Source organism: Ochotona curzoniae, unplaced genomic scaffold, assembly GCF_017591425.1.
Source record: "Ochotona curzoniae isolate NIBS_2020 unplaced genomic scaffold, NIBS_Ocur_1.0 scaffold_2453, whole genome shotgun sequence".
Lineage (NCBI taxonomy): Eukaryota > Metazoa > Chordata > Mammalia > Lagomorpha > Ochotonidae > Ochotona > Ochotona curzoniae.
Genome location: NW_024467094.1, coordinates 1,034,344 through 1,057,876, shown reverse-complemented (window position 1 = coordinate 1,057,876; position 23,533 = coordinate 1,034,344). Strand labels below are relative to the sequence as shown.

At 49.5% G+C, this 23,533-nt stretch overlaps 1 protein-coding gene across 2 annotated transcripts in view; it reads right to left on the bottom strand.

The window, feature by feature from the left end:
• The window catches only part of SPECC1 (sperm antigen with calponin homology and coiled-coil domains 1), a 288,342-nt gene extending 284,503 nt beyond the window's left edge, over nucleotides 1-3,839 (bottom strand). For both annotated transcript variants that reach the window (XM_041001555.1, XM_041001556.1), the window contains exon 1: nucleotides 3,718-3,839. The gene's annotated coding sequence lies outside the window, so the exon portion shown is untranslated. The remainder of the gene's footprint in view (nucleotides 1-3,717) is intronic.
• Between the last annotated feature and the right edge of the window lie 19,694 nt (nucleotides 3,840-23,533).

Genomic DNA, 23,533 nt, shown 5'->3' with positions numbered 1-23,533 from the left:
CTCCTTTCACCTACACGAGAGACTTGACAGGAGTTCCTGGCTCCCGACTTCCACCGGGCACAGCCCTGGCCATCGTGGGCATTTGCAGAGTAAACAAGCAAACAGAAATTCCCTATGTGTGAGCATGAGAGAGAGAGAGACAAAACAAAATATACAAATAAAACAAACTTGAAAATCAATCAACGGAAAAGATATACCAGAAGAGCGTTAATAAAAAGTAGGTATGCTAATATTAATATCAGGAAAATAAAACAGAATTAAAAGGGAAAATAAGTAAGATAGCCCTTTTTATTTCTAAACGTTTCAAACTGTAAAATTTGTGAGGCTTCAATGATGCTACAAGCCTAACAACAAAAATACAATGCTTAAAAATAGCCCTGTACATATACACGCACATGAATTTGAGTATATATGTATCGTTGACAGAAACAGAACAAAAACAAAATCAGAAGTCACAATAGAAGACCAACACAACTACCCCAATCAGCAGGCCCAGGAGAAAACATAAGTTGAAGATACAGAGACCACGAATCGGGAAATAAAACTGAGAATTTTATATCCAATATACCACAGGTACAGAGAGCAATCCTAAAGGCTTAGTGCTCATCCACGCTGTAGATTATATCAGAATCTCATTAGACTTTCCATTAACTTCCGGCCTTTTTCATGTTTATGGTTCCTTCAGCAATACGGAAAAATAGAGCCCCTCAAATTTTCCAGATCTATTAGTAACTGCTAGAAGAAAAAAAAAAAAATGAAGATCACTTTGATTCAAGAACGTTGGCAAAGCAAAGGCATTTTCGGAGACCGTGAAAACAGAAACGTGATCACCACGAAGGAACTTCTAAGCAAGATCCTTCACGGGGGAGGGGAGTGGTTCAAAGAAGGAATTAGAAGCAGGAATGGAGAAGGAATAAAGCGGTAAACCGATCAACAAATACCGACCGAGGAAATAACAATGGGAGCAACAGCACTGAAGTTCACGTGTCAAGGTTCAAGCGAAAGACAGCGCAGGAAGTGCACAGTGGGACAGTCATGAAGATGCCCCTTGGGGTGCCCCTCGCCCAAGCACCTGGCCCAGCTCCGCTTCCATTGACAAGCAGGGGGAGGCAACCACGCGCTGGGGTCCTGGCACCCTCGCGGGAGCCCTGCATTGAGATCCTGGCTCCCCGGCTTCAGCCTGGCCAGGCCCATCTGCTGCAGTCATTTGGGGAGTGAAAAAAGCAGATGGGAGTCTCGCTTGCCCCTGTTCAAATCAAGATTTAAATTAAAAAAATACACAGACAGCTAAGGCCAAACGGGAGGTGACTAGAATAAAAGGAACGTCTTTGCCTTGTTCAGAAAAACGGATGAAATAAATGACCCAAGCTTTCTGTTCAAAAAGCAAGAATCTGGAACCAAATCCAACTCAAGCAAAATAACAAGGGCAGAAACTAGACACAGGAAAGTAAAAATCAACAGGGATAATCAAAAATCCAAATGTTGCTTCTTTAAAAGGAATTAACCAAATGGGCAACCATTTGCCAAGTCTGGACAACAGAAAGGAAAAAGGGCCCAGAAAGGAAATATGAGTCTTTTTTTTTTTTTTAAAGATTTATTTTTATTATTTTTTTCATTGGAAAGGCGGATATACAGAGAGGAGAGACAGAGAGGAAGATCTTCCATCCGATGATTCACTCCCCAAGTGAGCGCAACGGGCCGATACTATGCCGATCCGAAGCCAGGAGCCTCTTCTGGGTCTCCCGTGCGGGTGCAGGGTCCCAAAGCCTTGGGCCGTCCTCGACTGCTTTCCCGGGCCACAGGCAGGGAGCTGGAAGGGAAGCGGGGCTGCCGGGATTAGAACCGGCACCCATATGGGATCCCGGGCGTGCGAGGCGAGGACCTTTAACCACTTGCGCCACCGCGCCGGGCCCGGAAATATGAGTCTTAATAATGAAACCATATCACAGGCAATTTGCATCCAGTAGAATATCCCATTCATTATACCAACATCTATTACGTTCCAATAACGCTAATTCTTTGCTAGAAAAAGAGAAAGTATTTAAATGGACTTTGAAGAAATAGAAAATCTGGAAAAAAAAATGATCAAGTGAGCATGGGAAAAAAATGAGTAGTTAAAAACACATCACTCGCAGCACAAGTTCTGCCAAACCTGGAGAACACAAAACATCTCTCTCTCTCTCTGCCTTTCAAATAAACAAGTAAATCTTGTTAAGAAATATTTAAGAAGGAAACACATTTCATCAACACACGTTATACAAGAACATTGGGGAGGGGAAACAATACGCACGCCGACTTTTTGAGCTCTCACTAATCAGGCATAGACAGAAACGTCCTTCATTTGATGAAGGTGCTCAGTGAGGATCCAGTGGGAATGCCCGCCTGAAACCAATGACCCAGACCAAGGCGTCCCGTTTAAGCTGACCCAACCTCACAGCAGCATGGGTGGCCAAGAAAAGATAGGAACTAAATGCAAACGTGAGAAACAGAACCCGTCGTTCCTTACTGAACTATAAGGTCATCCACACGGAAGAGCCAAGCAAATCAACTTAAAACCAGTTGTCAAACAGATCGCTGAGTGGAAGAGGCTCAGCCTCAGATCTGGCTCGGGCAACAGAAGGAACCCGGTTTGTTTTGGGGACCGATGTTCCAGCCAAGCTGTCAGGGTAAAGTTGAAGGGATTGACAAGCTGGAGTCCCCACCCACCCCCGCAACCTCCCCCCCATCATCCCCATCCTTAGCGCTGAAATAGCACGCGGGGCTGGAAACCGGATAACCCAATCTTCTGAAGCCAAAAGCCTGTCCCGAAGGGGGGTCGAGCGGGGACGGCTGTTCCAAAACATTTTATCTCTTGCCACCAGCTACCGCAGTGACGAATGGATACGCATGTCAACCACCCAGCCCAACAGAATTCTTCCGGTAGAGGGCAAAGACGAGCACCTTTCCCGTGTGTGTGTGTGTGTGTGTGTGTGTGTGTGTGTGTGTGTGTGTGTGTGTGTGTGTGTGTGTGTGTGTGTGTGTTCGTCGCCGCTTATTATATAAACTTGCGTGCTGGCAAATGCAGCTGGCACGGACAAGACCTTTCCAACTTGCTTTCAAACACGCCGAAGAGCACCCAGACTCGTCTCTGACGTCAGCAGTGGCGCTCCCGGCAGGGTCCCTGGAACTCCCACCTGCAGCCTCCCCGGTCCCCCTTGGGTGCTCCAGGTGCTGCGCCCCGCGCGCGCGCCCCGCAGACGCGCAGCCGCGCGCCCCTCCGCGGTCTCCCCGCACGCCCCGGCCAGAGGGGCGGTTCAGAGCTCCGAGGACCACGCGCAGGCTTCTCGGGTCCCTCGGACGCCAACGCACACTATCCCCCCGTGGAAGGGGCTCGCCGGAGCCTCAGGAGCCCCCGACCGGGCGCGCTTCACGCACCTGTCCCACCACGGCGAGACCTGGAGGTCCGGGGGCCCGGCTGCGGTGGTCCGCAAGCCCTCGGTCCGAGGCGCCTACGTCAAACCCCCACAGGGATGAGGAAAAGGTGGGAGAAGGCGGGGGCGGCCACCTGCTGCGGCACGGACCCTGGGGCTCCCGCGAGCCGGCTCCTCACCGGGAGCCCCGGGGGTCACCGCGGCCAGCGCATCTTCCCAGACGGACAGTCCTGCACCTTCCCCCCGCCCCAACGCGACCCCGCGACTGAGGCGGACTTGGGGTTGGCCCGGCGTGGCTGCTACTCACCGGCCTCGCTCGGCTGGCGCTCAGCTCCTGTGGCGCTCCCGCAGCCCGCAGCCCGCAGCCCGCAGCCCGCAGCCCGCAGCCCGCAGCCGCCGCGGCTCGGCGTTCTCACAGATGCTCCGAAAGGTCCCGGCGCGGTCCCTCCGGCGCCTCCCGCCAGCGGCCTCCAGGAGGCGAGCGCGAGCCGACGCGGGGCTTCTTGGGAGTTGTAGTTCTAGGGCCATTGCCGCGGCTGAAGGTCCTACCCCCCCCCCCCCTTTCTGTGTCCTTCAAGGAAGGGGTCATCCTTGCGCCTGGGATAATCAGTGTTGGAGCTCCCCAGCGTTGGAAACCGGGGCTCCCTCTCCGCACCGTCTCCCAGTGGTTCCTAAAATGTGGTGTTGGAGACAGTAGTTTGCACATCCTCCCGGGGGGGGCAGGGGGGTCTACAGAGATGCAGGCTTTTCGTCTCCCAAGACAATTACGTTTCACTCTATTAAGAACTGCCGCTAGGAGCCCAGCAATCTGCATTTCCTCGGCTCTGCAAGGAACGCTAAAATGCCTTCAAGTTGAAACACTACAGACTTCCCCTTCTTGGCTGTATGGAGTCACCTGTGCCATTAGGTTATACACACCTGTGTATTTCTAGGCGCACCTCTGAACACCTTGACCTTGATGTCCTGGCCCAGACCACTTCCTCTCTCACAGCAGGCTTCACCCACTGGGGAGTTAGGACACCCCTCCCCCATCAAGTTCCCAGCAGGGCGGTGTTTGCGGGCAGGGACCATTGCAAACGGATGACATGCTAGGATGGGAATCTCCTGAGTGATACTGGTGTTCTTACCAAAGGGATCCCAAAGGCTGCAGCTTTGGCACAGTGAAATTCCCTGAAGCCACTGATCCCCACCCCCCCAGGAGTGCAGGTTCGAGTCCCGGCTGCTCCACTCTCTCTCTCTGGGAAAGCAGCAGAGGATTGCTCCCTGCTGCCTGTGTGAGAGAACCCGATGGAATTCCAGGCTCCGGACTTCTCTCTCTCTCTCCCTCCCCCCCCCCCACCCCCCGTCTAATAAATACATTTAAAGGGAGCAGGAAACCCAAGATCCCCCTTTGTGCCTTTGGAGGCCACAGCCAATTGTCACCTCTGAATCCGTCCACACAACCATGAGAAATTGTGACTGTTGAAGCCCCCAACGTGCAGTATTTCCTGTTACAGCACCCAGGCAGATGACCAGTGCGGGGTGGAGGCTGGACCACTGAACACCCGTCTGTGCCTCCTTCAGTACCCATGGCAGCCCTGGATGGAGAAGTGGACATGAACCGAGAGGCCACACGGCAGGGCACTTTCCGTGTCACTGTGGTTGCCATGCTCCATGAAGAAGGCAATAAATATGAGGGCTGGCTCGGTGCCATAGCAGGCTAATCTTCCACGTGTGGTGCTGGCATCCCACAGGGGCACCATTTCGAGTCCTGGCTGCTCCAGTTCCAATCCAGCTCCTCATTCGTGTGCCTGGGAAAGCAGCAGAGGATGGCTCCACTCCTTGGGACCCTGCACCTGCATGGACGACCTGGAAGAAGCTCCTGGCTCCCAGCTTTGGGCTGGCTAAGCGTTCCACTTTCCCTGAAGCCTGAACTAGACTTTAGCCAAGGGTGTGGAGGAGGCGTGGCCTGGCTCTTTAAAAAAACAAACAGCGGGAAGGTTTACATTTCAATCATGACAAAAGTGGAGGCAGTGAAGTCACGGAAGAGTTGGAGGAAGGGACCTTGCAGGTAAAGGAGCTAAAGTTCCAGAAAATTCTCTGTCAGGGCCGCAAGAGCCAGGGGAGGTAGAGGCAAGGGGAGGGGAGAAAATGAAATGAGTAGAGAATGAGGTACGGAGCAAGACTTATTGGAACAGAGCTTGGGGGCTGGGGTTAGCAGAGTTGGCTTGGATTGTATATTGGAAGGTGATTGTTACACAGAGGGGGGAAATGGCACCTCCAGGGGTGGGCGTGTAAGCCTGGCACTTTAGATGCTCTCATCCCCCCCATCAGAGCCCTGCGAGTTCAGTCCGTGACTCTGGCTACCCATCTCAGCTTGCTGATGATACAGACAGCTTTGATGGCTCGTGCCTTCCAGTCCCTGCTACCCACAGGGGAGACCTGGCCCAAGTTCCCAGCCTTACAGCCCACCCTGCACATCCTCACATCGCAGCCTTTTGAGAAGATGGCCAGCAGATGGGAGCTTCCTCCTTCCCTCTCTCTCTCTCCCCTTTTCTCTCTCTCTCTGCCTCTCAAATATTTTTTTTTTTCCCGAGAAACAACACTGAGCCCCAGGACCTGAAAGTTTGCCTCATTCCACAGGGTCCAGGCTGGGAAGACTTCGATCCTGGCCATGACCGGTTCTGTAAAGCCCGCGGCAGCAAATTTCCTAATACTCAAGTCAAAGTAATGAGACCTCAATAGTATGCATTCCTAATTTTTAAATTTAATTTTTTTCCTGGAATAGACTGACACACCATGTTCTAAGCTGTTTAAAAATACGCTGCTTGATCTGTTCACTAATATTTTACTACAATATTTACACTGAGATTCGAAAGTGGGAGTTGGTGATAATTTTCTTTTTGAATGGTCTGTATGTTCAGTTGCAGAATGAATGCTATGCTTGCTTCAGTAGCTTTTATACTTTTTTGCTTTGTGACAATTTAGAGCATCTCATCTGTGTATCCAACTTTTTAGAGGCCAGGTCTTGATACAGAGATGTGAATTGCTTTGTTTGTACCCGTAAATTGTATTTTAAATAGATATAGATATAGATATTTGAAAGGCACAAAGAGAGAGAGAGGCAGGCAGACAGAAATGTCTGATCTGCTTGTCCTTCCCCCAGATGGCTGCAACAGCCTACACTAGGCTGTGGAAGCATGGAGCCAAGAGTTTCATCTGGATCTCCCACGTGGGTCACAGGGGACCAGCCACTTGTGCCATCTACCACTGCTTCCCTGAGAGGCACTAACAGCTAAAGTCCTCACTTTGAATGCTCCGGGATCCCATATGGGCACCTGTTCTAACCCCGGCAGCCCTGCTTCCCATCCAGCTCCCTGCCTGTGGCCTGGGAAAGCAGTGGAGGACGGCCCAAAGCCTTGGGACCCTCCCGTGTGGGAGACCCAGAGGAAGCTCCTGCCTCCTGGCTTCAGATCGGTGCATCACCGGCAGACGCAGTCACTTGGGAAGTGAATGATCGGATGGAAGATCTTCCTCTCTGTCTCTCCTCCTCTCTGACTTTGCAATACAAATAAAATAAGACTTAAAAAAAAAAAAAGAATTATCACTTCAGGCCCATACTTCCTGAGACACAATGAATGGACTCAATCAATTGTTTTGACCTGGCAATTTTTGTTAAAATTAGATTGGTTCTCTTAATGTGTGTTCTAAATGCACTGTCTCAGTGTTCTTCCAGTTTGCATAAGCACCCTATTCCGATTGCTGCAAAGGAATCTTTTTGGGTAGTAACCTTCTTCCCCTCACTGTGGTAATCAACTTGGGTGGCCCTTTCTGGGAAATATGACTTTCTCTTATTTGTTCTCGAGTGCCTCTGTTGGCCACCTGGTTTATGGTTTGGACTTTCACCTAGCTCCTAGTTCTAATCAGGACAATGCTCGTGTTTCTGTTTCTTAGATTCCTCACAACTCCTGAGCACGTTCTGAATTCATCGCCTCTAAAGTCGAGGTCCACTCCCAACCCTCTTGTCAATGTTCTGTTATTTTAAGTCCAACTAAATGCAGTGACCATGTTTCAGGCTTTTGCAATCATTCATAGGAAATGCAATTAAAAGATGAGTTTATTTTGGCATGAAAACACTGAAATTTGAGCCTATTTTAATCATAATCCACATTCTCGAGGAGCTTCATGAAAAATTTTTGTATGAATGAATTCCACATTTTTGGCACCAGAATACACTCTTTGATTTCCATTTTCCACGAACTTTTTGAGGTCCCCTCATATCTGATCGTACAAACTAAAATACTGTGAGAGTGACAACGGGTGGTGGTTATCTGGGCCTGGATATAGGAGGTATGGTCATCTTATTTCTGGCCAGCTCATTCTTCATTGAGTTGGATATTTATATTTGCAGACTTATTTCAACTGGTAATAGCAATACACTTCCCTTTCCCAGCCTTCCTGACTCCTTAAATGTAATTAGCCCTCATTAGGATGGACACAACGTTTCTTTTTCTTATCCCCAAACTACTGTCCCACTTCTTAGGGGGGCGTTCCTATCACCCAGGTTGCAATGCCCAGCTTTTCCTCCCTGATTCCAGTCCCAGAGTCCAATGGTCCAGCACCTGCAGACCAGTTCCCCACGCTCTGTGTCCCTCTCAACTCTAGTCCGTTGGATGTGTTTCATGTCTCCCAGTCTAGCTACAGTGAAAATCATCAGGACCCAAATGGAGTCGCTGCGTCAATGCTAAAAGCAAAAGAAAGAAGACTGGGAGGTTGGAAAGGGACGGGGCGCCTGCACAGCTGACCGACGATAACTCTCAAGCAACCTGCTAGGCCACAAACTTGCCCAGAAAAACCCTTCTGTGAGGACACCTGCTGGCGACCGTCTGTCTCACCTTGCAAATGCTCTGCTGGTCCCACACAAATGCAATTTTGGGGGCCGGGGGCAGAATTTATTTGATTGTTCTTTTGGTTGCTATTATATTTACAGTTGTTTTCTTCTATTTATTTGAAAGTTACAGTGCATGTGTGAGAGAGAGAATCTTTCATTCACTGGTTCACTTCTGCAATAGCTAAAATAGTCAAGAGCCAGGAGTCACATCTGAGTGTCCCGTGTGGATGGCAGAAACCCAAACACTTGGGTCATCTTCCACTGTTTTTCTAGAACTATTAGCAGGGAACTGGTTCAGTCGCGGAGCAATAAGGACACAAATTAACACACATACAGAATACTGGCGTCACAGGACACTTAGCCCACTGTGTCATAATGCCAGCCCCTGAATATTGTTCTTTTTGCATCTTTTTACACTTGTTTAGAGGATGAGTTTGTAGTGCCGTAATTACTCATAAGTATTAGACTACAAAGAGACTTATTTAAACTTTCAAAAAAAAAAAAAGTCCAGAAATAAAACAATCACATCTTCACAAAATTGAAGTTAAATCACAACGTAACATTGTCAGTTATTCAATACAGGAAATAAACAACAAAATGACCAACTTGGTAGACGTTTCAACATAAGAATTATCTGTCAAACCCTGTAGGCTATCAACCAAGGGTGCAATTTTCAGGAAAAAATAAAACCTATCGACTAACGGGAATTTATTTGAAAACAAGGAGGGAAGTTTCAACCATCAGTGAACCTCATGTTCAACTCAAGAAGCTAGAGAACTACAAGGAAAGAACTGACAAGATAAAGGTGGAAGTCACACGGAGAGAGACCATGCTTGACCTGGTCAATAAAATAAAACCTTGGCTCTGTTTAAAAAAAAAAAAAAAACAATAAAAAGATAATGTTGGCAAGCTGAGTCCTGCACTCCTTCAGTTCAGGGCACTTGGAGAAAAACCACCCAGCCCTGCTGACTGATCTCACTTTGAAATTCATGACCATACAGCCCTTGGCACTTCCTGGATACCCTGTCAAGGTCACAGGCCATTTCCATCAACCATGCACCACGTGGTCCCTCGAGAGTGCATGGAGCTGAAAAGTTCCTATCACCCAAGGACACTGCAGCCACTATAATGAGATAGGACAAGGCATGACTCACACGCTTACACAATGCCACTATAAACACACCTACGCTGCCATTCATGTGAAAGTATAGTGCATGTAATATGTTCAGGATCTACTGCGTAAGAATTGTCTTATTATAATAATAGCACAATATATAATAATTGTGTAAGAATTGTGTTACTGCTCTATCTAATTACTATATTATACTTCCATTGCTATTGTAGAACATACTGCTTATAGCTTAAAGAGAGATTACTACTTTGAAGATGTATTTATCTTTATTTGAAAGACAGATTTTTACAAAGAGAGACAGAAAGATCTTCCATCCACTGGTTCACTCCCAAAATGGCTGTAATGGCCAGAGCTGAGCAGATTTGAAGCCAGGAATAAAGAACTTCTTCCAGGTCTCCCAAGTGCCTGCGGGGGCCCGAGCACTTGAACCATCCTCCACTGCTTTTCCAGGTCATAAGCAGGGAGCCGAATCAAAAGTAGGACAGTCAGAACTCCACATAGCACCCATATAGGATGCCAGAGATGTAGGTAGAGGATTAACCTGTCATGCCACCACACCGGCCCCTGAAAGAGATTACTTTTGAAAAGCCTGCCTTGTGGTGCTGGCAGCAGTCTCATTATGAAGCTCTCACATTTACTCCATCAAGCAATTGTAACATTTTCTCTTTGCTTAATTGAATCCTGCATTGCTTTGTTCATCAGTGCCCTGGGAGTAATAGGCTATATGTAGGTAATGCAACTTCAGATTATCTGTGGAGATACCAGTGCTATGGCATAAGCAGTTATGCCTACATCAGCATGGCCCAGCACAGTAGCCTAGTGGGCTAAAGTCCTCACCTTGCATGTGCCAGAATTCCACATAGGTGCTGGTTCTAATCCCGGCAGCCCTACTTCCCATCCAGCTCCCTGCTTGTGGCCTGGGAAAGCAGCTGAGGATGGCCCAAGGCCTTGGGACCCTGCACCCGTGTGGGAGACCTGGAAGAAGTTCCTGGCTCCTGGCTCCTGGCTTCAGATCGGCATAGCTCCAGTCGTTGTAGCCACTTGGAGAGTGAATCATCGGACAGAAGATCTTCCTCTCTGTCTCTCCCCCTCTCTGAATATCTGACTTTGCAATAAAAATAAACAAATCTTGAAAAAAAAAAAAAGATGTCCATATTCCACACTGGAGATCCAGGTTTGAGTCTCAACTCCAGGTTCCTGCTAAGGGGAACCCTGGGAAGCAGTGGTGATGGCTCAAGAGGTTGGGTCCATGTTCACCTACATGGGACATCGTGATTGATTTCAGCTTCAGCCTGGCACACCCTGGCAGTCGTCGGCATGTGGGGATCAATGAGTGGACAGAAGATATTACTCTTTCACTCTCTCTCTCATTTCTCTCTCTTCTGTCTTTCAAATATAAAGAGCCACTCCAAGAATCTCTAATCTTCAAGAATTCAAGAAGAAGAAATGAATGGCAATGGAAATGTAAGAACTGTGCGGGACCCCGCCACAGCAGGTGACTGGCCAAGACCCTGGACAGCGTCCGGAGAAGCCTGCTTAGCCGGCAGCTGCTGATGAATCCCTATGATCATGAAGACCCCTCAGCTCCGTGCGTGTTGCAGGGGGCTGCAGGACCCTCCGTTTCCCAGATAACTCCCCCTGGGAGCTTCCCTCCACACTCTGGAATGTGACTTGGCATGGCTCCACCCAGAAATCTGGTGAAGCGGAGAGACCACTGTGCAATTCACTTTAGGGCTCACTTTCCTGCCACTGCGGGGCTGTCAGTTTGTTTGGAAAGGTGGCGGCTGGTGGTGTTTTGCTGAGCTGCTTCGGTGATTCTCCTTGTATTGTTTGAAAGGGATTGAGCTTTCCAGTCGTGAAGACGTTGAACCCTCAGGGTCTTACGTGAATTGGTAACAGACCCATGTTAACGGTTGGTGGGTTGGAAGTGGAGACTTGATCCAGACTTGCACCAGAGAAGGCGCGCCCAGTGCGAGGTGCTTGTAGCAGCACCCTGGAAGGTCATTATCATGGGAAGGTTGATTGTTTTCAGTCCAGCAGTTCTCTGCTTCCCGGTTCCCTGGATGCTCCTCCCTTCACCACCAGCCGCCAGCCTCACCTGCCTGGACCCGCAGGGTGGCTCATGCAAACTCTAAACTGCAATTAAGCCCTTCCGTTAGTACTTTAGTTGTAGAAACAAACAAAAAAAATGACTACAACTCCATTTTGTTCCCATAAATTCCTTCTATGCCAGAGAGCCAGAGTCGGTTTCTGTTGCTCCTAAGCAAGTGTTCTGGAGCTCTCCAAGACTCCTGGAGTTTCTGTTCTCCGAGCCAGGGAAAGCCTGATCCACGTGCAGTTGTCATTCAATCATTTGTTTAAGCAGTCCCGCTCCAGAGACTGCAAATGCAAAAGCTTCAGGGTGCTTGTGCTGTAGTTGGTGCGTGTGTGAGGGTAGGTGCAGGGGTCTGTGTTTCCAAGGTCGCTAGAAGGTTGAATGGGAGCACTTACTAGAATTGATCCAGCAGGCAAAACTTGGACCAACAATTATAGTGGAAGGAAGAGAATTACAGGGTATCTAAACTGGGATAAGCCGCCCAGAGAGCTGAAATCTTCCAGCCGCCATCCACCACATAAAAAATTAGTAAGACGGGCATGTACTTAGTAAGTAAGACAGGGATGTGTAAATTCCACATTAGCCACTGGCTCCTGTGGGCAATCGCTCCCAAGTCTGCCCGCTACCTGGTGGGTGTGGCTAAAGCACGACCTCAGACAGGACAGGACTAGAAGGTCAAACGGAATACACATGGACCATGACCTCAAGGGAAATAGACGCGTCTTATAGCCAATTACAATGTCCTTGGTGGAGGAGGTGGGGAGCTGCCAGGAGACGCCCTCCTGCCCTCTCCTTCCTTAACCTTTTTTTTTTTTTAAGATTTATTTTTATTATTTATTTTTTATTGGAAAGGCGGATATACAGAGAGGAGAGACAGAGAGGAAGATCTTCCCTCCGATGATTCACTCCCCAAGTGAGCCGCAACGGGTCGATACTATGCCGATCCAAAGCCAGGAGCCTCTTCCGGGTCTCCCACGCGGGTGCAGGGTCCCAAAGCTTTGGGCCGTCCTCGACTGCTTTCCCAGGCCACAGGCAGGGAGCTGGAAGGGAAGCGGGGCTGCCGGGATTAGAACTGGTGCCCCTATGGGATCCCGGGCGTGCAAGGTGAGGACCTTAACCACTTGCGCCACCGCGCCGGGTCCTCCTTAACCTTTTAAACCCTGGAATTTTTGCTGAATGAATGGACATTCCTCACCAACTTGTCTCATTTGGTTCTTATGGCCAAAGAACACCATTGCCTCATCCTGGTGACCTTGGAGCCTGCTGACAGGTTTAAACCCGGAGAGAGTCCTATTCTTGGCTCTAGCTTCCTGCTAAGGAAGGTCCTGGGAGCCAGTGGTGACAGTTCACGTGGTTGTGTCCCTGCCATCCATGTAGGAGATCTGGATTGAATTCCTGGCTCGCAGTTTTGTTTTTGGGCTATCTCTACTTGTTGTGTGCTTTGGGTAGAGTTACGGGTAATTGGAACCTTCTCTTTCTCTCTCCTTCTCAAATACATACATCAATAAAATAAGCACAACGAATCTTTATAAACAATTCAAAGGGCTCAGGGCCATGTGCCCAAAATAAGTTTATACCGTGTGTTTTGCTGCCATCTGGAGGATTGATCTGGTACTGCACCAGGTGAGCACAAATGCAGAGCCTGGAACTGGAGACTGCTGTAAGCAACAAGCAGGACTCCCTGCGATTTTAAATAAGAGCTTTTAGGTGGTTTGCGGCAGGAATTAATAACACTTTGGATTGTGGGCCCATTTTATGAGAAGAAGAAAACAGACACACTTTGTCAGAACTATGCACACGAATCCGACACATTTCCAAGGGTGCTGGGGGTCATCGCTGTCACATTTTAGAGCCAAGCACCTCTGTTTTCAGAGTGTTTAACCCAAACCTCAGAATGCAAATGTGTGTCAAATATTAATTCAGTGCAAAGATAGGCTCGAGGTGCATCCACCTGTTTACAAAATATCCCTAAGCTCTGCTTTTCACAGCCCCAGGGAGGGGCAGCACACACGTACATGCAGGGCGTCAGATTGGTCAAGCCACGTCCTCAGATGTCCCCTGGGGGTCCTCTCTGCTCGTTCCTGGGAGGTGGGCGGAGGCAAGCTGGGGGCAGGCACTGGGGCAAGACAGGCTGTGCTGGAACGTGGCTGCATCACTCGCCATATGTTTGGTTTTGGAATGCAGCCTCAGTTTCCCTAGGTTAGAGAGAGCGAGAGAGAGAGACTCGTGGGACTTTGCTCATCTCACTGAGTGAGACGATGAATGTAAAATACATGTCCCAGGTCTGACACACAGCAAACGTTGAATTTACTTACAGGCTCTCTTGGTTATGGCTGGGTGGAACATCACTCACAGCCCTTGCTTTTCTAAGGCGGCTCTTATGAGGTGAGCATTGGGGCATCGGTGTTGTGGCTCAGTGAGCTAAGCAACTGCCTGTGACGCTGGCATCCGATGTCAGAGAACAGGTTCCAGTCCCAGCTGCTCCACTGATTAAAAAAAAAAGATTTATTTATTTCTATTGCAAAGTCAGATATACAGAGAGGAGGAGAGACAGAGAGGAAGATCTTCCGTGTGATGGTTCACTCTGCAAGTGACCACAATGGCTGAAGCTGAGCCAATCTGAAGCCAGGAGTCAGGAGCCTCTTCCGGATCTCCCACACTGGTGCAGGGTCCCAAGGCTTTGGGGTATCCTCGGCTGCTTTCCCGGACCACAGGCAGGGAGCTGGATGGGAAGCAGGGCTGACAGGATTAGAACCAGCGCCCATACGGGATTCCAGTGCATTGAAGGCCAGGACTTGAGCCTCTAGGCCACAGCACCGGGCTCCAGGCTCCATTTATGATTCAGCTCTCTGCTGGTGTACCTGGGAAAGCAGTGGAGGATGAGCTAAGTGCTTGGGATAAAGTGTGTACAGCCCCTTGCTTCCGTCTAGCCAAACCCCGGCTGCTGTAGTCCTCTGGGGAAGTGAACCAGCAGATGGAAGATATCTCTCCTTCTCTGTCTACTGTCACTGAGTCTTCCAAATAAATGACAAAATAAAGAAATCTTTAAAACCGAACCCAAGAAGAGATCCAGGTGGGCACTGAAGCCACACCTCAGAACCTCTGTCCCTTGGAATAGAGTCAAATTAACAAAAGAGAGGAATCAGCCAGGAGTGCTCAGTGGCAATCAAAGCAGAGAACAAGTGTGGCCGTTGGGGATGAAATGAAAGATTCTGGTGTTGATGAAATGGCCCTCTAGGGGGTAAGTTCTTGAGAATTCTTGCTTCTTTATCATCAATACATTTTATATTATAATGATCATGCGTGGTGTTGGAGCGTGTAGGTCTGTGCCCTCCTTTCTAGAACAGTCCTCAGCCCCCACTCTGGCCCTGCCTCCAAACTCGCGTGCAAGGGCAGCAGCCGGATCCCAGCGTCCCCTCTCACGCTCCCTGACCACAGGCTCCTTTCTCAACACTCTTAGAACAGGGACCCCCAAGGACAACCGTGGGCCTCTCCCCTGCGCCCTTCAGGCCTGTAACTGAGGTGATCCCACAGAGCAGCAGAGAAGCAGCACTTGCTGAGTCAAGCACCCGCACATGCTGGCATGCTTCTGTCTGCTTCAGGTGCAAGGAACACCAAATCCTAACCACGCAAGACTCAAAAGCCAATATGATCAATGTGGGGCCTTCCTAGGTGGGGGTGGAGATAATATCATAGAAGAAAAAAAATGCCTTCTACGGCCTAGCGCGGTAGCCTAGTGGCTAAAGTCCTCGCTTTGCATGCTCTGGGATCCCACATGGGTGCTGGTTTGTGTCCCAGCTGCTCCAACTTCCTGTCCAGCTCCCTCCTTGTGGCCTGGGAAGGCAGTGAAGATTGGCCCAAAGCTTTGGGATCCTGTGTCTGGTGAGAGTTCCAGGGGAGGCTCCGGGCTCCTGGCTTCGGATCTGCTCAGCTCTGGCTGTTGCAGTCACTTGGGGAGTGAAGCAGTGGATGGAAGATCTTTCTCTCTGTCTCTCCTTCTCTTTGTATCTCTGCCTTTCCAATAAGAATAAATAAATCTTTGAAGGAAAAAAAGCGCCTTCTGGGAAGACAGCAGATGATGACCCTGGCATGTGGGGCCCGACATGGGAACTGACATGTACATGTTTCCCACGTGCACCTACAGGGGAAGTATGGATGGAGCTTCCTGCTCCTGGCTTCACCCAGGCCCAGACCTGGCTGTTGCAGCCATGTGGGGAGTGAACTAGCAGATAAAAGATCCCTCTGCCGTTCTCTCTCATTCTGTCTTTCAAATAAGTAAGTCTGAAGAAGGAAGGAAGGAAGGAAGGAAGGAAGGAAGGAAGGAAGGAAGGAAGGAAGGAAGGAAGGAAGGCACTTGCACAGCACTGAGCCAGATGCCACCAAAGTGTCCTGTGCCAAGGTGGACAAGCCAGGACCGCAGGTCAGGTACAAACGACAGTGCTGCATGCTGGGGAGAACTCATGCCTCCCCGGTCCTATAAATGCACCTGTTCAGCTCCCCTGGGTGAGCCAGGCAATGGAAGTTTGTCCTATGTCTCCCTGGGCTCAAGCATAAACTCTCAATAAAGCATGTCTAGGTTGCACATTGGCCTTTTGTCAATAGCCATTTGCAAGTGGGCCAAGGAACATGGGGCCAGTCACATGTCAATGGAAACTCGACAATGAATGCATGAAGGGTGGCCCCTGGGTTTAGGCAATGTGGTGCTGCTGGCATCTGCAGATGGCAAGGTGGCATCCCAGGAGCCAGAGCAAGGGCCAGAGGGAGATGGTGGCCAGGCAGACTGCCACGGATTGCCACAGCAGAGCCACCACACCTTCCTGACTTTGCTCCCAAACGGGCTCACGTGTTGGGAATTCCTGAGCTGACTGACCACTCCTTCCTGAAGGTCATGGTCTCTACCCTCCGTCTACACTGGGTTCCTGTGAGCCTGACTTGGGTACTTCTTGGGTTCCAGTGACGACAACTGCGGGTATTACAACAGCCATAGCATGGGGGGGTGGGGCAAGGATGACGTAGAAAGAAAGCAGGCCTCCAAGCAGGAGTTGGCAAATTCTCACACGAGAGGCCAAGTTTTAAGCTCTGAAGGCCACTTAGAGTCTTAGACAAGCATCCGCTTTTGTGGTTGTGGCTGGATTGCAGCCCTAGAGGATTCGTAAGCCTGATCTGCCAACTTCTGCTTTGGGATCCCCCAGATCTCAGATGGAATTCTGGCTGCGCTTTGATGAACTGTGGGAACTTGGTGAGCCCAATGGCTCATGTGTAAAATGACACTGCTAATCCCTGTTGCTCTGGAGTGGGGGAGGCTTGGAGATGGTACAGGAAGAGTGCCGTGTGCAGCACCTGCATTAAATAGCACATCCAGAGTTTTGTGTGCAGCATCTGTATGTCACAACTGAGAGCTGCACTGCTGGAAGCCTGACAGCGTAGCACAGTTAAGACAGCCAGGGCTAGACTCATCCGGAAGGATTTCCCACAAGTGGTGGGTCATGGGCTAAATCCCAGGGGCAAAAAAAAAAAAAAAAAAGAACACGAATTGGACAGAAGAGGGTGAGAGTCCTATTCTTGCACAGATGGTGGCTCAGTTGCACTTCCTGTCTCTATCCAGGTTTGCTGCTTCATGCTGTCTCCAGTCCAACAACTTCAAACTTTGCTCACCCAGGAGGCTCCTCCCACTACAGCCTGGGGCAGCAGGTCCTGTGTGCATTGTGACATTCCTGCCACCAGAGAGCGTGCTCTCGCTGTGTGGAAAGTAGACTGGTCCTTTAGTGCACCCGTGAATGAGTGGAGTTTATGACAGAATCAATAGCATTTTGCGAGGCAGCTGTCTCAGCTGAGGTCCACACGCCGCTGAGGAGAGAGACGGGGCTGGGGAAGTCTGACGGCGCCAGCTTCTGGATGCCATCCACCTGTGTGTCTCCCAGTTCTCCATCTTACCACTTGCATACATCAGGGTGCTACCTTGAAGCACCCCCTGACGAAGATCATGCATTCTGTCCGCTACTCCACCACTATTTTTTAAATATATATATACGTTTTATCCATTTTTATTAGAAAGGCATATTTTACAAAGAGAGTAGAAGGGACAGAAAGAAGGCCTTCCATCCACTGGTTCACTCCCCAAATGGCTGCAATAGCCAGAGCTGAACTGACCCAAAGCCAAGAGCCAGGAGGACCTGCCGGAACTCCGACATAGCTGCAGGGTGCCAAAGCCTCGGACCATCCTCCACTGCTTTCCCAGGTCAATAAACAGAGAGCTGGATCGGCTGGGACTCGCTAGGACCTGTGCCTATATGGGATATGCCAGAGGATTAGCTCTGGCAGAGGATTAACTTGCCATGCTTCCACACTGGTCCCACTCTACCACTCCTAAAACCTAAGTCCTGGATCTGACCTTCAGCAAAGTATGCTTTGCAACTGCTTCCTAGCGGCGATCAAGGGAGGGCGCTGGTGTTGTGGCATAGCGAGTGAAGCTGCCATCTGCAGTGCCCACATTCCATATGGGCAGGTGCTTCTTCTATTTGCAGCTACTCTCTTTCAGATCCAGCTCCCTCTTAACTCACCTGGGAATGTGGCATAAGATACTCCAAGTATTGGGCTCCAGCTACCAACAAGAAAGACCCAGAATGGAGTCTGGCTGCTGGCTGTGGCCTTGCCCAGACTCAAATTTTGTGTGTCATGAATGAACCAACAGATGGAAGAAGTGTCTCCTCTCTTTGTCTTTCAAACAAACCAACAAAAACTAGAAATAGCAGAAACAGAAGCCACCATCTCCTGAATGCTTCAAAAGCCAAATTTTGCCTTAGGGACTTTCAGTAAATTGTTATTTTTAAAAGATTTGTTTGTTTGTTTATTGGAAAGTCAGATATACAGAGAGGAGAGACAGAGAGGAAGATCTTCCATCCGCTGAGGCGTTCCCCAACTGGCCGTAACGGTCAGAGCTAAGCTGATCTGAAGCCAGGAGTCAGGAGCTTCTTCCGGGTCTCCCATGCAGGTGCAGGGTCCCAAGGCTTTGGTCCGTCCTCGACTGCTTTTCCAGGCCACAAGGCAGGGAGCTGGGTGGGAAATGGGGCCACTTGGTTAGTACCGGCGCCCATGTGGGATCCCAGTGCATGCAAGGCGAGGACTTCAGCCACTAGGCTACTATGCCAGGCCCAGTAGATTATTTTTAATTGCACAGTCACCAGAGCAGATAGGTGAAATCTCCACTTTACAGACGTTTCTTGGCAAGGGTCAGTAACTTCACAAGAACAGACGTTCCTCGAGTGTAGGATTGACCAAAGCAAGTCTTCTCGCAGCGCGGCACGTAAAAAGGAGGGGCGCTGGAAACCAACAGAGCTGCGTTTTGATGTTCAGCTCTGCCTTTCTGAGCTGCAAGGTCATAAGCAATTTATTCCGTCTCTCCAAAGACTTATTTTCTCATTTGCAGAATGAGGCAAGTAATATCTACCATCCCAGGTTGCCAGGAGAATGAAATGGAAATCCCTGGGAGAACCTCTGGCACACGGCGCACTCTCAGCAAGAACCTCCTCCCCGGCTTCTGTCGGGATGTGTAGCACCTAGGAACTGACTCAGAGAACAATGGAACATCCTGGAAACTCTTATTCAAATTCACTTAAAATGAGTGCAAGTAGCAAGGCAATTAAAAGAGAATTAATTTCAAAGCTTCAGGCTGCCCAGTTCCTTCCAGGGCCAAAGAATAAAACTCCGTGAAGCTACATTTCAGGTTCTGGGTTGTTTAATCCTGTGACTCGTTTATCAGAGATTGTTTGGCAGGTGGAAAATGAGAGCTCCTGCGGGGATTGAAAAACAATGGTTTGTCTGACAGGTGATCTGGAATGACAGCTGATATCTCGCTGTGGTGGTCTTTATCGTTACCACCATATTGTTCAAAGCTTCAGTTTCTGATCCCTACCTAGAGTGTGAGAAGGGCTCGCGTTGTGGTACAGTGGGTTAAGGTGTTGCTGGTCAAGCCAGCATTCCATGTCTGAGTATTAGTAACAGTCCTGACCGCACTGCTCCTGAGCCAGCTGCCTGCTAATGCGCCTGAGAAAGGGGTGGAAGATGGCCACGTCCTTGGGCCCCAGCCACCCAGGTTCCCATTCAAGTTTCTGGCTCCTGGCTTTGGCCTGATCTAGCTCAGTGGCCATTTCAGGAGTGACCCTTCGTTTAGAAAAATCTCTGTCGGGCCAGGCGGCGTGGCCTAGCAGCTAAAGTCCTCGCCTTGAACGTGCCGGGATCCCATATGGGTGCCAGTTCTAACCCTGGCAGCCACACTTCCTGTCCAGCTCCCTGCTTGTGGCCTGGGAAAGCAGTCAAGGACAGCCCAATCAATGCTTTGGGACTCTGCACCCATGTGGGAGACCTGGAGGAAGTTCCTGGCTCCTTGCTCCAGGTCGGCACAGCACCAGCTGTTGCACTCACTTGGAGAGTGACTCTTCGGATGGAGGATCTTCCTCTCTGTCTCTCCTCCTCTCTCTGTGTATCTGACTTTGTAATAAAAATAAATAAAGCTTTTTTTTAAAAAAAAAAAAAAAGAAAATCTTTGTCTCTCTCCCTTGCTCATCTTTGAAATAAGTAAATTTAAAAAAAATTAAATGAGTGTGGGAATTGTGTGAGTCCATTGCTAAAATCCCTCCTAACTTTGATGATTCCCTGAGCTGTTAGCATGTGTGTGATGTCTTGGACAGAGGGCACTGCATGGGTGACACATGTGGCAGTGACGCTGGAAGTCATTGGTGAGTTGCTGACCATCTGTGGGTACAACCACCAGCTTGGGCAACGCTGGCATGACATCTCTTCCATTTCCACAGAGCCGTTCCTCTCAGCAGCATAGGAAAGATCGATCGGCCACGTGTGTCTCCCAGTTTTGGAGACATGGGCATGCGAATATATGCACACATGATCTTGAATCCCAGAAGCGTTAGCAGCCCATGGGGCGAATCATTGATGATGGGACAAGCTACGCACTGTCCAGCTTACACATCCCCAGAACGCAGTCCCACGTCTCCACGTATCCAGCAATCCTCCCACTTAGCATGGTCAACTCAATACCGTAGTAACGCGGTCTTGTGTTGGCTCTCCCCACTTGCGTCGGGTCTTCTCCACTTCTCGTCCTCTGTCTCGAACGTCTGCTCTCTGAAACAGAGCTCCTTAACAGAGCCCTGCCGTGCTCTACTGCCTGTGGCTAGGGCAAGTCCTGCGGTGTCCCAGTCTTCAGGCCACTGTAACCGAATGCCAAAGATGGTCGTGGATGGCTTATAAACAACAGAAATAGCTTCCTCGTATTTCTGGAGCCCCGAAGACCTAAGATCAAGGAACCAGAAGATCTACTGAGTGGAGGGTTTCCAGTTTAGAGATGGCGCCTGGCAGCTGTGGTGGAAATGGCAAGGAGTCTCCCCAGAGCTCTTTTTTATATGGGCCTTCATTCCATTCAAGAAGGATTCATGAATCTTGGAGGGACACCAAGAGACCACGCACAACGTATGACAGCAAAATGAGCTTGGCTAGTGATGGTGAACAGAAGTAGCTGCCATCACAATTCACCTGCTTTCAGCTCTGCTTATCTGAGATTTAGTTTGGAGATGGTTGACAGTGACAGAACGTCTAGTAGGACCATGGCCTGAATGTTTATGTCCCTCCTGAACAAATTCCTATGCTCGACTCCTGGCACCTAGATGCTAGTGATGGTGTGAGGTAGCTAGCTCATGAGCCCACAACAGAGACCCCAGAGAGATCCTTGTCCCTTCCACCATATGAAGGTAAGATGAAAGTGAGCCCTTGGGCCCGGCGGTGTGGCCTAGCAGCTAAAGTCCTCACCTTGAACACACTGGGATCCCATATGGGCACCGGTTCCAGTCCCGGCAGCTCCACTTCCCATCCAGCTCCCTGCTTGTGGCCTGGGAAAGCAGACAGATGAGGACGGCCCAAGGCCTTGGGACCCTGCACCCGTGTAGGACACCCGGAGGAGTTTCTGGTTCCCGGCTTCAGATTGGCGCAGCACCGGCTGTTGCGCTCACTTGGGGAGTGAATCTTCGGACAGCAGATCTTCCTCTCTGTCTCTCCTCCTCTCTGTATATCTGACTTTGTAATGAAAATAAATAAATCTTAAAAAAAAAAAAAAGAAAGTGAGCCCTCACCATGATCTTGGTCTTTCCCCTCCAGAATGGTTAGAAATAAATTTCTTTGTTTTTTTTTTAAAAAAGATTTATTTTATTTCAATTTGAAAAGCAGAATTACAGAGAGGAGAGACAGAAAGATCTGGTCCACTGGTTCACTCCTCAAAGGGCTGCAGCAGCTGGAGCTGAGCTGATCTGGAGCTGAGCCGATCTGGAGCTGAGCCGATCTGGAGCCAGCAGCTAGGAACTTCGTCTAGGTCTCACATGGGTGCAGGGGCCCAAGCACTTGAGCCATCCTCCACTGCTTTCCTGAGCTCTATTCAGGGAGCTAGATTGGAGGTGGAGCAGACAGGACTCAAAACAGCATCCATATGGGATCCCAGCACTGCAGACACAGGCTTAGCCTACTATACCACTGGGCTAGACCTCATTTCTGTCTTTTATAAGCCACCTTCCAGCAGCCTGAGTTAAAACTGGAGACCGTGCTTAAAGCTTTCACTTCAAGGAGTGCAGATTACTCTGGCTTCTGGTTAAAACAACAACAACGAAACAAAAAAGAAGGGCCCAGTGCAATGGTTCCCCATTCAAGTGCCAGGACCCCGTATGGGTGCCAGTTCATTTCCTGGCTGTTCCACTTTCTATCCAGCTTCCTGCTTGTGACCTGGGAAAGCAGTCGAGGACGGCCCAAAGCCTTGGGACCCTGTATCCACATGGGAGACCCGGAAGAGGCTTCTGGCTCCTGGATCCATATTGGCTCAGCTCTGGCAATTGTGGCCACTTAGGGAGCGAACCAGCAGACAGACAATATTTCTCTCTGTCTCTCCTTTTTTATGGTTTTCAAATACAAATAAATGAATCTTTTTTTTTTGAATGATAAAACCAGGCATTATTTGGTGTCTGCTCCGGGGCAAGGTTCACCGGTCCGCAAGGGAGTGGTCTAGGGAAATTACTCTGGACTGAGCTGTGCCTAGCTTAAGTAGTGGTAATGATGGAGCTTGAGGTAAAAAGTATGTATTGTCTTCTGATTGGTCGGCTCCATTTAAATGAGTTCAGGGAGGCTCTTCTAGGATGGAACTTTTGGCGCCACCTAGGGGCTCTCTGCCTGCCCAGGCCCCTGGGCTAACATTCCCACCTCTTTGGTGCAGTAAGACACCACTGGTCTTGTCTGGCTGCCTCCAGCTGAACAGGGATGATGACTCAAAGGAGATAGGGTTCTGGAGGACCTGATTGGAAAAAAATCTAAAAAAAAATAAATAATTTAAACCTTTTAAAACCCAGAAGATGATGCGCTCAGGGCAGCCCATGGCCAGCTCCAGTCACACTTGGAGAGCCAAGCTCCCTCGGTAAGCAAGGCAAACTCTGCTGATCTTTCACAAAGATCAGGCCTAGGATTTGCTTCTAAGAGTGGCAGAGCAGACAGACAGAACGCGTGGTTTTAAACAAGCTCCCGATGCTTGTGAGTGGATCTCTGAGATGACAGAGGGAGCCTTCAGACCCCTCTCTCCTCCAAAGAAACCAGAACATGGACCCTAAGTGGGACAGGTGTCACACAAGATGATACTTCTTGGAGGGTTTACAGGTGAGCAATCAAACTCAGGTCTCCTTAAGCAAAGAAGCCATTCCTTTTTGTGGTGCAAAACATCACATTGGCCAAAGGATTGGTTTGGCTCTAGGTACTGTGTGGGGATCATACATGCAAACACATTTTGAAGCTCTTGGATTGGGGACAAGGTGGAACGTAGGCCTGGGTTGCAGGGGAGGGTTCCCATTTGGAGACCTTCTTTTCCAACTCCAGTGCCATTGACAAGGAACTGGTCCTAACAGACTATTGAAAATAGACCTAGCCTGGGCCCGGCGCGGTGGCGCAAGTGGTTAGGTCCTCGCCTTGCACGCCCGGGATCCCATATGGGC